The sequence below is a fragment of the Arvicanthis niloticus genome, chromosome 1 (genome assembly GCF_011762505.2).
Source record: "Arvicanthis niloticus isolate mArvNil1 chromosome 1, mArvNil1.pat.X, whole genome shotgun sequence".
Taxonomy (NCBI): domain Eukaryota; kingdom Metazoa; phylum Chordata; class Mammalia; order Rodentia; family Muridae; genus Arvicanthis; species Arvicanthis niloticus.
In genome coordinates, this window is record NC_047658.1 from 122,549,901 (window position 1) to 122,564,228 (window position 14,328).

Below are 14,328 nucleotides of genomic sequence, written 5' to 3' on the forward strand. Positions count from 1 at the left end.
TGAGGACCTCACATATGGTAGGCAGGTATTCTACTACTGAGCTATAGCCCCAGCAATTGTTCCCTTTGCTTTTAGACAAGGCCTTGCTAAGTTGCCCAGGTGCTCTTGAATTCACTCTGTAGTCCAGGTGGAGCTTGAACTTGGAATTCTCTTTCTTTAGTTTTTCAAGTAGCTGGGTGTAGCAGGAGGCCTGGCATAAGACGGAATTTCTGTCTTAATTCTTTGGAAATAGATGCAGAAACCACCTGAAAGTGTTTGTCAGGCCACAGGTCTCACTTTGACATTTTCAAAAGTGAAACTCATATCATTCAGCCTTTGGCCTAATTCCTCAAGGCATTCTCCATAAACTGATACAGTGCTGGATCAAGCATTTCTCTTTGTCTGCCACTCAACTATCCCATCTGTTCTACTCTACATGTATTAAGATGTCTTTTTTTTTTTTGGAGAGACAAGAGGAGGTAGCCGAAGGACAGAAAAAAGAGGCTCTAAAGGAAAACTAGCAACAGTATTTATCACAAGTAGTTGCTACTTCATCTGTACCCTAAATCTCCACAAGTTAGCAAGCAGAAAATAAGAGCAAAAATGCTGGCAGCATAGGTATGTGCTCAGCATTTAAAGAAGAGTAGAAAAGTTGGACAGATTTCTACATTAAGAATAAGTATAAATACTTAGGTTATAAAGTATCACCACTAAGTTCAGCTAATGGCTATACTTAAAAATCAAAACAGCCATCCTTGAAATAGCAGCCATGAAATAATAGTGATACCAAACTATAAAACCCAAATCAGGGAATTTTGTTATTATATAAACATTGCTTTTAACCTCCAACAAACTGATAAAGCTACAAGTTAAGTGCTGTCAAGATTTTTTCATTAGCATAAATTTTAATTAATCAGATAAATTCTAAGCTGCAAAAGAAAAGATACATCTGCTAGAAATGAAAAATACAACACAAAATACACAAGGCTGTGTGATGGCATTCTAAAATGCTGTAAAGTAAAAATGGGATTCACTCAGCAGTTTGAGAGGTCCTCATACTGTGAACTACCCACAAGATGAGTTTATAGATCAGTCACACAGAAGGAATACATCACAAGAGCACAATCAAAAATACATGAAAGCAGCATCTATGTGTTGATTTGACAAGCAAGAAATGGAAGCAGCTCACATAATACTATGTAAGTACTTTTCTAAATGGCAGGGCCTCCTGGTGCCTTTAACTTACACAGCCTAGGCTATGGTTCATCAGAGATGAGAGTTTAAACTGAGCAGAAATGCTGATGATAGGTTCTAACTCATTCTCCTCATTTGCCATATGTGCCTCATGAATGGAAATCTCAAATGTTAACTCATGGTATTTTGCCTAATGGAATAGAGTTGTTTTCAATATTGGTTTAAGTGGACAATGGGTTGAGGTTTAGAAATTACTTACAATAGTATTTGTTATTATCAGATTTTACTTGCCTGTATCCCAAAATAAACATGACAACTGTTTTAAAATTTCTAGATTTAAAGCCAAATAAAACAAGCTTCTTAAAATTCTCATTCCTTATGGGATCAATATACTAGACAATTCTCTTGGTATTTATCCTGACTATTTTAGGGATATATCCCCTTGGATGTTGAAGGCCAAAGTTTTCTATCAGCAATGCCCTTTTCACTGGCTGCTGACATTTAAAGCATGCGTTCACACATCTTACGATGTACTAAGACTAGCTAAGTTGATTGGAAATACATTTTTTAAAATATTACAATATTTTCATCACATTACTTATTTTTTGTGGGACAGAACACAGTAGTGTGCCTTCTTTCCTTCTATCATGTGGGTTGTTCTGGGGAATGAACTCAGGCTGTCACATTTGGCGGCAGGTGACTAATTCGGCTGAGCCATTCTACCAGCATTTTTGAACTGAGTCTCTGGGCTGAATATTTTCTTTACTCTGCCTACTCCCACTTGCACCTTGGTTTTCCCCCACGCCACCCCCAAAATTATAAGGTTATATAAGGTTTCCACTTAATCCAGTCCTTCCTCTTAGTATTTTTTGAGCTAGCAAACTTATGATTTTACATAAAACAAATCTCAAAGAAACAAAACAGGTGCTTACTTGGATGGCTGTAGAAATATGAATCTCTCTTAATAAAATTTCAAACTTTAGCTAAGCATGTAAACTAGCATTCCAGGTAGGTAAAAAGCAAAGCAGTTACAAAACACAAAGATGCCTTTATTGGGTGTTTTGGTGAACCTACTTTTCAAAAAACGAGGGTCTACTGACTGGTAAAAAGAGGCTGCCCCAAATATGACCTGATGATAGATAGCAAACCTTACACAAATTATCCATGAAAAGGGCTTTTGACTTACGGACGACACAACTCTCTAGAAAACAGATCTTTGCTGGGACAGTCCTGGCTCATGTGGGAAGACAAAACCTCACATTTCAGAAGACTCTGAGACTTTGACCACACTGGAAAATTCAGTTACATCAACCTGCAGTCCTAGCTCTCCTATCTGGCAAAGGCAAGTACCACTCTAGGCCCAACATTTTGTTTTCAAGAGCTCTGGCATCTTTGGAATTTCTATTAAGAAACATGGAATCAGCTATACCTCGGTTGGCTTGATCAATATGATTTTACATTCTAGTTTTCCTGTATATGATAGTCTCCCTCATTCTGTAGCTGTGAACAACTGCTTCATAGCACAACAGTGCTAAAGGGAAACCATGACAAAATGAACCAACAAAATGCTGACACAGACACACACTGACACACACACACACCCGTCAAAACTCCACAAAACTCCCTCCCTAAACCCACATGTTCCTTTTTTTTTCCACATAAATTTGTAATAGAAAAGTGAAGCTAATTGCTACTGAGGTTACCCAGGATAATACTCTGTGAAGGAAGGAGTCCGGATTCAGACAAAGATGGGGCACAGCCTAAATTTAGTCTCCCATGTTGAATCAAAGTCTGTTGCCCCCAAGCACCCTAAATGCTGCAAAAGACCCCTTCCCTTCCATTCACAACACCAAAGCTGATTCTTAATGCCTCAAGAGATTCCTATGTGAACTCAGCCCAAAGAAAAGGAGCTGCAAATCAATCCATATTATAGTGCAGAGATGTGTGTTCTTTCCCCAAACAGCCAACCTTGTTGACAGGGATTACGTGTGTGAGTAGTAAAATAATGAGAAAAGGCAAGAGTCTCTTCTGCTCAACAAGCTCTGCTGGGTATGCTCCCTCCCCACACAATTAGAGGAAGGAGGCACTGTGAAGCTTTACAGCACTAGAGGGACAAGTCCATTTCACAGATAATCTGACAGGAAAATAAAAGAGGTACTCGGTAAAACACAAGTAAACCACACTTCGCAGCTGCTCACTCCATCTCTTGAACAGGTAGTTGTTGGCCTTTCCTAGCAGAAGCCACATACAGTGCTAGCACAGAAGGTGAAGCCTCTTAAACCAAGATTTAAAATGACAAGAAGCTACAAGGTTCTCCCAGCGTGATCTCTGATTTCATGTATGAGTGGCAAGTGATCTTGCTCTAAAATATATAAAAGTCATGATTTCGGCACAGGTTGAATGATCCTGAAACACAAAATTCTCTTACGAGTTCAATAACTGCTCAGATACCTACACTTAATTCTACACCATCAGGACTTCTAAGATCCATTTCATAGATCTGCTGTACCAAAATTTAGTCCCAGAGTAATTTCCCCACAGCCTCACACATTTCTAGTTTGTTTCTTTCTGCTGTCAGTCTGCCTGTGAAACACAAGCTAATTTAAATATTCCAAAGAATACAGAAAACCAATTCATTTTAAAACTATTCATATAGTATACTGATTTATTTTAAAGGAGTAACAATAAGCATATGCTAAGTGCAAATAATTTGCCCCTTGGTTGTTACAGCAAGCATCCTCCACTGCCTTCCTCCCAAGGGCTGGCTATATAGTTTACATCTTGACACATGCACAGAAGTGGACAGGCCACCACATGTCAGGCAACCTCCCAACCTTCAGAAACCAGGTTCAAACAGTATGTTAAGAGCTTCCTTGAGTCACCCTTTATAAGGATGCTATTTTAGCTTTAAGAGCAAAGCAAGTATGAATACTTGCTTAAGTAGTGGGAAAGGAGGAGGAGGACTATCAGGAAAAGCAGCAGGAGGAGGACTAAGCCTTCAGAAAAGGCTGTAAAGTCTCTGTGAAAACATGCTTATCCTTGCAGTCCCAGTCACTGCCTTAGGCACAGTGTCCCAATCTATTTGTCTTGGCCTAAGTACATTTCCCTTGAACTCATTCTTTCACTTGTGTGTCTTTTATTGTGTTTTGCCTAAGGTCTCTCATAATTTTGGAATCTGGCTCAGACAAGCATGTGATGTTTCATATCCTCCTACTCTTATTTTTTAAAGCTTGTTAAGGATGATAAAACTCATCTTGCTATTTTTTCTTCAAGTTTTTTTCCCCCTTGAATACTAAACTTGGGAGAAATGATAACTCCTTAATGTCAGGGACAGTATTCCTACTCAATACAGAACTCCTCAATCTAGATCCTTTTGTTTCTCATTATTGGAAGAAGAAACATATCACCTGAGAACCAGAAGGCTGGGAGCTATATTTTACACCACTTTTTAGCAAACTGGCACATAATGTACACCTGTATTTGCAATCAAGTCTCTGACCCTCAGCTGACTACTGATCTCCAGGACTGCGTAAGTGCAAACCTGCAAGGTCCACCTTGAAATGCTCATCAGTCAATACTTATACTTTCTGACTATGTGATTTCTTAAGATTTGATCCATGAAGTAGGTTAGTCAAAGCCTTATTACAAAAAGACAAAAAGATACAATCTTCCTTTATTGATACAGAGAGGAACCCAATATCTGAGGGTGGAAAAGAGAACAGGGTAGAGAGTCACAATTTCCCCCTTGCTCTAGAAGGGGTATAGCAGTACCAACAAAACATCCCTTGACAGGACTAGAACACCCTGGACCAAAACATACAAATCCAAGTTAGAGCTTAACTTTTTTTCACCAAAATATAATTTAGTCAATTTGAGAAGCATTACATCATCAAAATGTACTGCTCCAAAGGGCATTTTAGTTCCCTCAATACAGTTTCCATTCAGGTGTGCTAATGTCTCATAAACATTTTTCTGGCCTCACTAGTTATTCTAAATGAGGGAAAAAAATCTGTGACAGTTTTCATTCACTGCACTGTGGTATGTTTTGCTGGCCAATCCTTTTAGACTACATTCACAAAATTTCTGACAGGAATCTGTGAGCAGGGTCCTTTCTCTAGATGACTCACCTCCGCTGACAATCTGTGCCCAGAAAGCAAACTCATTGGCTTGTGAGCAAATACTCAGGGCCAAAAGGACTACATACTGGGTTATAATAGGGAAAACACATATACAAAAAAGCTGGAGAAGATTTATTCAAAGTGAAATCTTAAAGCAGAAGGATAGTGGCTTCTCCAACACTCAATCATTTTCAGTCAGTCACACATGCTGTCCTGTAACGTGCATTGATAATTCCTCATGAATAAAATGCCAACATTATCATCTTCAGCTATGTTGTTGACATGCTTTTGCTATTTCACTAAAAATACCATTAATTTTCTGGCTTTTTAACAGCTGAGCTACTCCACATTTGAATATACAAAAGAGTATTTTGTTTCAACTAAATTAAAAGTGTTCCAGTAAATGACTTCCATTTTCCTGGCTATACTACTTTAGCATATATGGTTCTTCCTAATTCTCCCATCATGACATCATGTCTGTAACCACCCAATCCAAACAAACTTTGTTATTTTTAAAAAGAAAAAGTAATGATATGCTTAATTGTTTAAGAGGAGGTCCAGAAACTATTTCCATTGTATCATTACTGGTCAGCAGCACACCTGACAGGGAAAGTGAATTACAATATGGTGGGTTTTTTTAGGGTTATAGTTCTGGTGACCTCCTTGGTTCTACAATCTTTCAAAAGTGCCTATGTTCTTAATCAGCGAATCATTTTCCAGTTTGGTTTCTAAGACAATTATAACTAACTGTATGTATGTATGTATGTATGTATGTATGTATGTATGTATGTATGTATGAAGTTTCCCATTTACATAGGTTCCACCATCTTCCTTTAAGTCAAGACAAAAATTACAGCTCCTGCCAAGCCCTTCTGGCATCTCACCACTTTATTTGTTCCCATTTGTATCTAATGCTTTTGTCAACAGTTCAACAAAAGTCAAAGCAAACAACCCACTGCAAACACGAGGGTAACAGCAACAAGCAGGAATCCTTCACAATTATCCAGCCCAGCTGCTCAGAGATCGGCAGGAGCTGCTTTCATTTACAACAATGTCAACAAAAGGCTGAAACCCAATAACTAGATGGGTCAATACTGCCACTGTATACCCTATGGAGGAGGAAACGCTATTCACCTTCTTAGCTGCTTCAGCAAACATGTAGAATAATTCAGTCAGATGGACAAGTCCTTGTCTAATCATTTGCTATGTGAATAATTCAACAACTTCCCATATAAACTACTAAACAAGGCTCTTCAAATATTCCTGTGGCACTTCTAGCTAGCCAACCAAAGCAGAGCATAAAGGAAGAAAGGCAGGTGAAAAAAGAAATCATGACCGTAGTTAGTTCTGAGTGATAATCTCTGTTCTAAGAAGCCCAAAGCTTTCTGACTAATCCTTTTAGGTCTAACCTTTGCATGGCATTCTCACCACTGCCTAGGAGCAGAGGGTGTGTGAGAGTGTGTGTGTAGTGTGTGGTGGTAGTGTAGTGGTGGTGTGTGTGTGAGTAGTAGGGTGTGTTGTGTGGTGGTGTGTCTGTTACTGCAGAGCCCCCAGAGAGCTCCACTCAACTGCCTCCCCTTTGGAAGCACTTCTTCTGGGTACAGCATGAATTCGGGGTTTGAAAAGAGTATGCTTTAAAGTATAGTTAGACTCTGTAAATAAGCTATAAATGTAGTTTAAAAGTACTGGATCCTGAAGGTATCTTAGAATTCCCTGGCCTAGTTTTCATAAAAGTGATGTTTATTCAACAAAACAGTATTTTAAGATGCAGAAGTTCCCAGTTCCCTTTTTCTTCCTGAAGTACCGGTATGATTTGTGAAACATAATATAAACCAAAGAATCTGGCAAAAAAGGCTCCTGACTTGAAGTAGGGCTCTCTGCTTCACAACAGAGCACCTCCTGCTACTACAAAGAAAACATTCCCCCAGAGCCTTAGCACACAAAGACTATGCATTCCAAACTATGAGCTCGGGTGTTACTTCCAGGATTTATCCAGTCCCCTTCTTGAGGCCTCCCAAATTGCTGGTTTGAGAGCCCCTAAACATGAAGGCAGTATCTAGGGAATAATAAAACTGTGGGGAACTTGGGTTTCTCTAAGAAAATATAGGAGAGCCCACCAGGTTCCAACAAAGACAACTCCAAAGGGTTGATAATTAATGCCTGGTGTCCTACATTCTTTAAAAAGGTATACTTGATAATGAGATACATGATTTTAAAATACTTAAATATGTGGTATTAAGATGTCCATTGAGATTTTACCCTGAACGACAAAAGGGCAGACTCAACATTGCTGATCTTTCAGAAGACCCATCTTAAAGCACTGAACTCTTCCACAAAATAGTTCACCCACTGCTATACTATACTGTTTGAAGCTTAGTGGTAGAGCACTTGCCTAACATGTGTATAAACCTACATTCAGCATCCAGAATGTCAATCAATGAATCAATCAAAGATTAAGAAATAATGCTGTTTGTCAAGCAAAAGAGACAAAATATCTAAATGCTAACCAAATCTCTTCTACAGTCATCTTCTTTTTTCTAGTTCTAAAACCTACAGAGCACTAAATTATACTTTTAAGATACTTTGTCAAACCTAAGTGAAGAAAGCAGTAGAGTTTCTTTTTTTTTTTTTGGTTTTTCGAGACAGGGTTTCTCTGTGTAGCCCTGGCTGTCCTGGAACTCACTCTGTAGACCAGGCTGGCCTCGAACTCAGAGATCCGTCTGCCTCTGCCTCCCAAGTGCTGGGATTAAAGGCGTGCGCCACCACTGCCCGGCAGCAGTAGAGTTTCAAATTTATTTCCTGCCATCACTCTCACTATACTGATAGCTTGCTGACTCACTTGACAGGAGCCAAGTCCATTTAATTCTGGGGTTTTACTACTTACCACAAGGTACCACAAATCTAGAAGTTATGGCATAAAGAATTATGCTTAAAAAAAAACAGTCTAGGACACGAAAGCCACATTTAAGATTTCTATTTCCTTCAAATGGCATCTTGTGGTTCCTCTTAACTGTTCTATTTCTCGGACTGGTTTCAAGTCAGTAACTAAAGCTGCTCATTTTCAACAGAAAGAGGCCATCTGAACCACAGATGGAGAAGTAGGGAAGCTGCAATGGTTACCCCCCACACCCAAACCTGAGAATCACCTGAAAGTGACATGATCAACGTCTCCATATTCCTCTTGTTTCGCTGATTTTACAAAAAGTTTATTTATGGAAAGAGTATCTATAACCTTTACTAAGTAAGCCAATGAAACAGTACAGTTTTCCTGCTAGATGACAAATAATAAAAAATTAAAAATTAAATAAGAAAGTCAAGTTTATTAATATCATCAGGTTTCAAAGGTCAGGAACTGGTAAGCAACTTTTGACCAGTTGTCTCACAAAAATAAAGACCTTATCTCATTAGTGCTTTTTTTATACAAAAGAAGGTATTTGAACTGAAAGAATTAAGTAATTCTCTCTCAAATATACTTCAATAATGTTAAACAAGTCAAAAGGATTGTGAAGATTCTTGTCTTCATGTATTTTAGTACTAAATGTTTTACTTTCAAAAAAGAAAAAAGCCCACCTCCATCATGACAGTATTTCCTGCCATCACATTCTTTCATAGGAAAGGCTGTAGAGAAGCAAAGAGGCAGAAGTGGCAAACAAGGAAATGTGAAAGGAACTGATGCATGAGAGCATTTGGGAAGAACAGGAAGAACTATGCAGTCTGAGGAGCTAGACCAATGTCAGCAAGGTGGGAACAGTGTGTAAAAGAGGAAGAGACTGAAGAAGTCAATCCTGATGGTTGGTGGAGAACCTAATTGTGCTTATAGTTTGTTCTCCTGAGGGTAAAAATGCCACTGGCCTATTCTGAATTTTTTGAAAATAAGGTCACACTAGGTCACTACCAAATTTTATTATTAAAACAAATCCCATCGTAACCATCCAATTCAGAAAGCTGATTCAGACCACTAATAGTCCAATACTGGGGCAAGGGCTAAGCCAAGGACAAGGTTATTTCAGAGCTTTCAAGTCACGATAACTAGTATAAACATAAGTGATTATTTTAATTTTCCTCTGTAGATAATTTTTTCAGGGCAGCCCAATAAACTCAATGATTTCCAGATTTACTAGCAAAAAAAGTTTATTCAATTCCACATACCACCAGAAAGTAAGCTAATAACATCCCACTGAGATTGCTGTCAGGCTAAATCTCAATACTTCTACATGTACTACCTGGATAAATCTCCCTTCACTCTTCATTCTACCACCCACTCAGGGCAAGGCTCTGGGGACAGCTCCAGATTACCCTTCACACTCAGTGTCACAGGCCCAAGCCCAAGTGGCCCAATCAGTGCCAAGAAAAGAACAAACCAAGAAAGATTAATTCGCAGATGTTCATGCATTTCACATACACTGTGCCCCATGGTCTGTTGCTAGGGCAACGGGAGACCACCAGTGTGAGCTTTATTGGCTTTATGAAGTGCATCTCAGGGACTATAGTCCAAGAAATGCTGCATAATAATAGTGTGACTTCTCTGAAGCCTTGTTTTGTGTTTATCCATTGTTAACCTTCTAAGTATTATAAAGAGCACCCCTCCCTATAATGTCTGACCTGCCTACCTTCCCATGCTGCCATAGATTTCTATACTGAACCATGAAAGTGCATCTCCATTTAAGGAAGAACTCCTTTAAACTGATCATCCCATCTCATGGCCAAAATATAAATGAATAAAAGCCTATACCAGTTTGGAGATCACCATATTAGTACAGCCCACCACACCAACACTGACCACCAAAGCCAATACACATACAGCCTTACCCATCCTCTGGTCTGCCTTTTGCCTACCTGACTGCCTGGCTTCCTCCCTTCCTTGCTCCCTCAGTTCTGTCCCCTAAGCCCTCAAGCCTGCCAGGCAAGTATTCTCTATCACTCAGCCCTAGCCCAGTCCAGCCCAGCCCACCTTTTGCTTTCTATATCAGCAATCTGCTTCAGCCAGATGGAATAGCAGAACCACTAAGCTTAATCAGGCCCATCTCTTTAGTTCATTAAGGGAGCTTCCTGCAATGATGTGTATTCTGTGTCTCCCCTGTTACAGCCACTGGGCACTTCCAATGTAACTAGTGTAACTAAGAAACTGGGCTTTATATTTTTATTTTAACTAATTTAAGTTTTAAAAAAAGCTTCATGGTGTCCAAAATACTGAACAGTGCAGCTTCATAATTCAAATACTGCTTAATTCATGAGAATATAACTTCAAGTATGTATATAAGGTCAGTGTCTCTGTTCACAGCCAGTGCTCACAATGTTGGTTCCAAACAGCCCTGAGCACTGAGTCCATCCAATTAGCCTGGCTCTTTGTAAAGCAGCCCAGAGAGCAAGCTGCACTTCCTCCTTCAGGATCCTTCCTCCCCCACTCCCACCCCCAGGTTGGGAGGTTAAAATCACAAATGTCACAACTCCCAAGGCATTAGAACAGATCAAGTGTTAATCTAGAGGGAAGTAGTGGGTGAAGGGGAGAACATGGGCTGGCAGGGACAGGGAAGATCTGTAATGAAGAGGGAAAAAAAAAAATAGAGCCAGTGAATAGATCAATAGAAGCAACAGCTTACATTCAGATTCACAGGAGAAAAGACACAAGGAGACAATCATTTCCTGGGAAAAGCTCAAGCCTAATGAGAATTTACTCTGCTCCTTTATGTGACAACCAGCCCTTTTGTGACACAGGCTTCCTGACTGACAGGAACCCAGGGCCCCTTAATAGGATTTCCATATTATTTCCAACACCTGCCCAGAAGTTATTTGTTTACATTGAAGGAGGCAAGATTTTCAAATCAGACATCTGCCTCTAGTTCAGGCATATCTTAGGAAACCATCTAGAAAGCAGCTTTGTTACCATGGTGACATTTTTATTTTTCCTCCTTAGCTGGCTCAAAACATTAGCATTTCCAATTTTATTTTGTTTTTCAAAGGGGCAAATGTCACTCAAGAAAACAGAAGTTTTTTTTTTTTTTTTTTTTTTTTTTTTTAGCTAAACAGAATTTTTACAAATTTCAAGAATAATTAAGATTGCCCTAAGGACGACTAAATACAAAGTGGTGTGATTAGGCCACCAGAGGCACTTTTCTGAGGGTGACATCCAAGCTTGTCTACTTCGACCTCAAAGGCTCTTTTTCTCCTCAAGTCTAGATCATCAGGGGCTCAAAAAAGTAACAAGTTAAAGAAGAAAATTGAAGAATCCTTCAGGATATGATGCAGTTATATAATGAGTCCACTTCCAAGTGAAAGGATTCTTCACACTTACCCTATCCACACTCTGAAATCTCACTTACAAGAATACTTGAGGATTTTTACGTCCAACTCACTGCCTGCAGTTCAGTGAAGAGTAAGGTGTGGAACACAGAAGCTTTTCAGGAACATCTGACAAGTGCACAGGGGATGGAATAGTAAACGGTGTGAGGGAAGGAGAGAGACAGGTTGCTCTGGTCTCTAGTGACATAAGCCTAGGCACAAACCACCAACCTCAGAGTGGTACTGACCACCAATGAAAACCAACATCAAACAGGCATTCCTTAAGTCAGAAACACAAGAGCATGCCTTAAGTGGATTTCTAGTACTACATCTTATTAAATGTGGAGATAGAAAACACATGGGTTAATTCTGATGAAAGAATCGCCTAGCAAACTTAAATCAACATGATGAATGGTCCTTAATATTTGGAATATTAAGTGCTTGTAACACTTTGTTTGACTTGCATTATCTGACTTAGCAGTATCAATCCTGAAATGATTTTATTTCTATGAACAGCAGCAAGCTTATCTAAAGCAAAAACTTGTTGAGAAGTACCACTTAGCCTTCAGCAGACTTCGTATCACTTGTTCCTGAGCCTACTAATTCTCTTCTGCTTTGTCACAAGCCATTGCATGGGAATGGTTAGGTATGACAGACTCTTCACGTCCACAGTTACGGTGCCGATGCTTCTTATTACTGGTGTCCCCATATGCAGAGAGCTGTCTAAGCCAGAAGATATCTGAATTATTTCACATCACACCACAGACCAAATTATGAAGGATAAAAAGTAGTATTACAGAAGCTCCAAAGAGAGAGATAAGCACTAAGTGTCCTTCTAGTTCATTCTTGTGTTTCCTCCACCCCAAAATATATGAGTATTTTTAACACAAAAAAAGGTAGTAAATACTATGTGGGAAATATTCTTTTGAAAAAATTATGTATACTTTGAGAAACAAATGCTTTTGAAATTCAAGTGCCAAGCATAACATTTCAATCTTAGGCTCCTCTGAAATATTTTTAAATGTTAAATATAAATTTATTGTATGATTTTTTTTCAAGAGAAAAATGAATTCTAATTAAGAAAATTAAAGATAATAAGCATCAAGATGAAAATGTCTAGTAACTGTTGGTTTAAGGAGGAAAAGAATTTAACTACTATTGCAAAATCAGCTAGGGAAGGCAGATCTGACAATCAGCCTACCCTGTTAATTAATATTTGTTCTGCTTCAGCAATCGGTGGAGGCAAGTGCAGCAAAACAAGCGTGACTCCCCCGTCACATCATTAATCCACTCATGCTCACCACCTGAGGACCAGCTGTGCCCTACAGACATTCATTCATCTGTTCCACAAACAAACAATTACAACACATTTTCTGGAATTAGGGCACCTGTTACATTTCACACAGCTTACATGCCTGGAGGCAGGGATCAATTAATACTGAACAAATTAGTGCATCATAAACCAACAGAACAAAAGTTCCTGATGGGTCTTTGATAAGGTAACTGTTAACAAAATTCATAGTAAAAAAAAAAAAAATTCCTTTACAAGAATTAGAAAGCAACAATAATGCTAAAACATTTCAAGTTACTATTATATTTTAGAAAACTGAAAGCACTACATTAAACAACCCTCACAGCAACTCACCCCCAAAAGAATTACAATTACCAATGTGCACATTTGGTTAATAACATGGCCAATTTCACTATTCTAACAATTATGCATTATGTGCTATACTTCATTTCCAAGTTAATTTCTAGTATGGGCCTGAACAAAACATAACAACTACATTCCAAATGTACCTAGAGTTACATACCTGAAATCTAGGGAGATTAAGTGACTTAAGTACTGTGACATACAGCTTACCTGGTACTAAAATAAGAGACTTATTCAAGGACCTGGCTTTGGCTTCCTGTAAACTAGTTCACATTCTAGATGTTTCCATGTGCTTCCTGTGGTTTTAAATATAACAGGAAGACTCTTTTACTTATGATTGGAGAAGGACACAAAGAATAAAGTGAATTATTTGCATGTACATGTGGGGATGAACAAAAAGTGAATGTTACAAAAAGAAATACGAGTTCAAATTTGTGCTTGCTTTGACAGCATATACACTAAAAGATGGGGAAATGCAATACTGATCATCAATAAATATAGTTCCATTTGTGTTTTTTATATACAGACTACTTACTATATATTGGAAATATAAATCTACTTTCCAAATGAAGTACTGGTTAGCTTAAAATATATTTTAATAAATGTATAATGTAAACTAGAATTCTATTCTAATCTGTTGCCCTGTAACACTACAAAGTTCTCTCGCACTAATTTTTAGGGTATTGAGAGAATCTAATGTATGAGGCAATGAGAGAGAAGAGGAAAAAAAAATCAAAGTTGAGAAGGGTGTTATAAGTAAACCAGGTCCAGGAGAACTGATCAGGTGGTAAAGGTACCTGTCACTAAGCCTAATAACCTCCTGAGTTCAAGTCCTGGGACCCACATAGTAGCAGAAAACCAGTCATCTGAAAACTGACCTCTGTGTCCACACACATGCCATGGAACACATTATGTGCATGCACATATGACATAAATGTAACTAGTTGTGGTGGTGAACACTGGTATGACATGTTGAAGAGTAGGAGCAGGAGAATCATGAATTCAAGGACAGCCTGGGCTATCCTTGTGGGAATGGAGAGATATAGCTCAACTGTTAAAGAGTGATTGCTACTCTTGCAGAGGGCCTGGATTAAGTTCCCAGCA

General features: G+C 38.7%; 1 protein-coding gene across 7 annotated transcripts in view; it reads right to left on the reverse strand.

The window, feature by feature from the left end:
- The window catches only part of Tle4 (TLE family member 4, transcriptional corepressor), a 137,577-nt gene that overhangs the window by 43,584 nt on the left and 79,665 nt on the right, over positions 1–14,328 (reverse strand). The window lies entirely within an intron of this gene.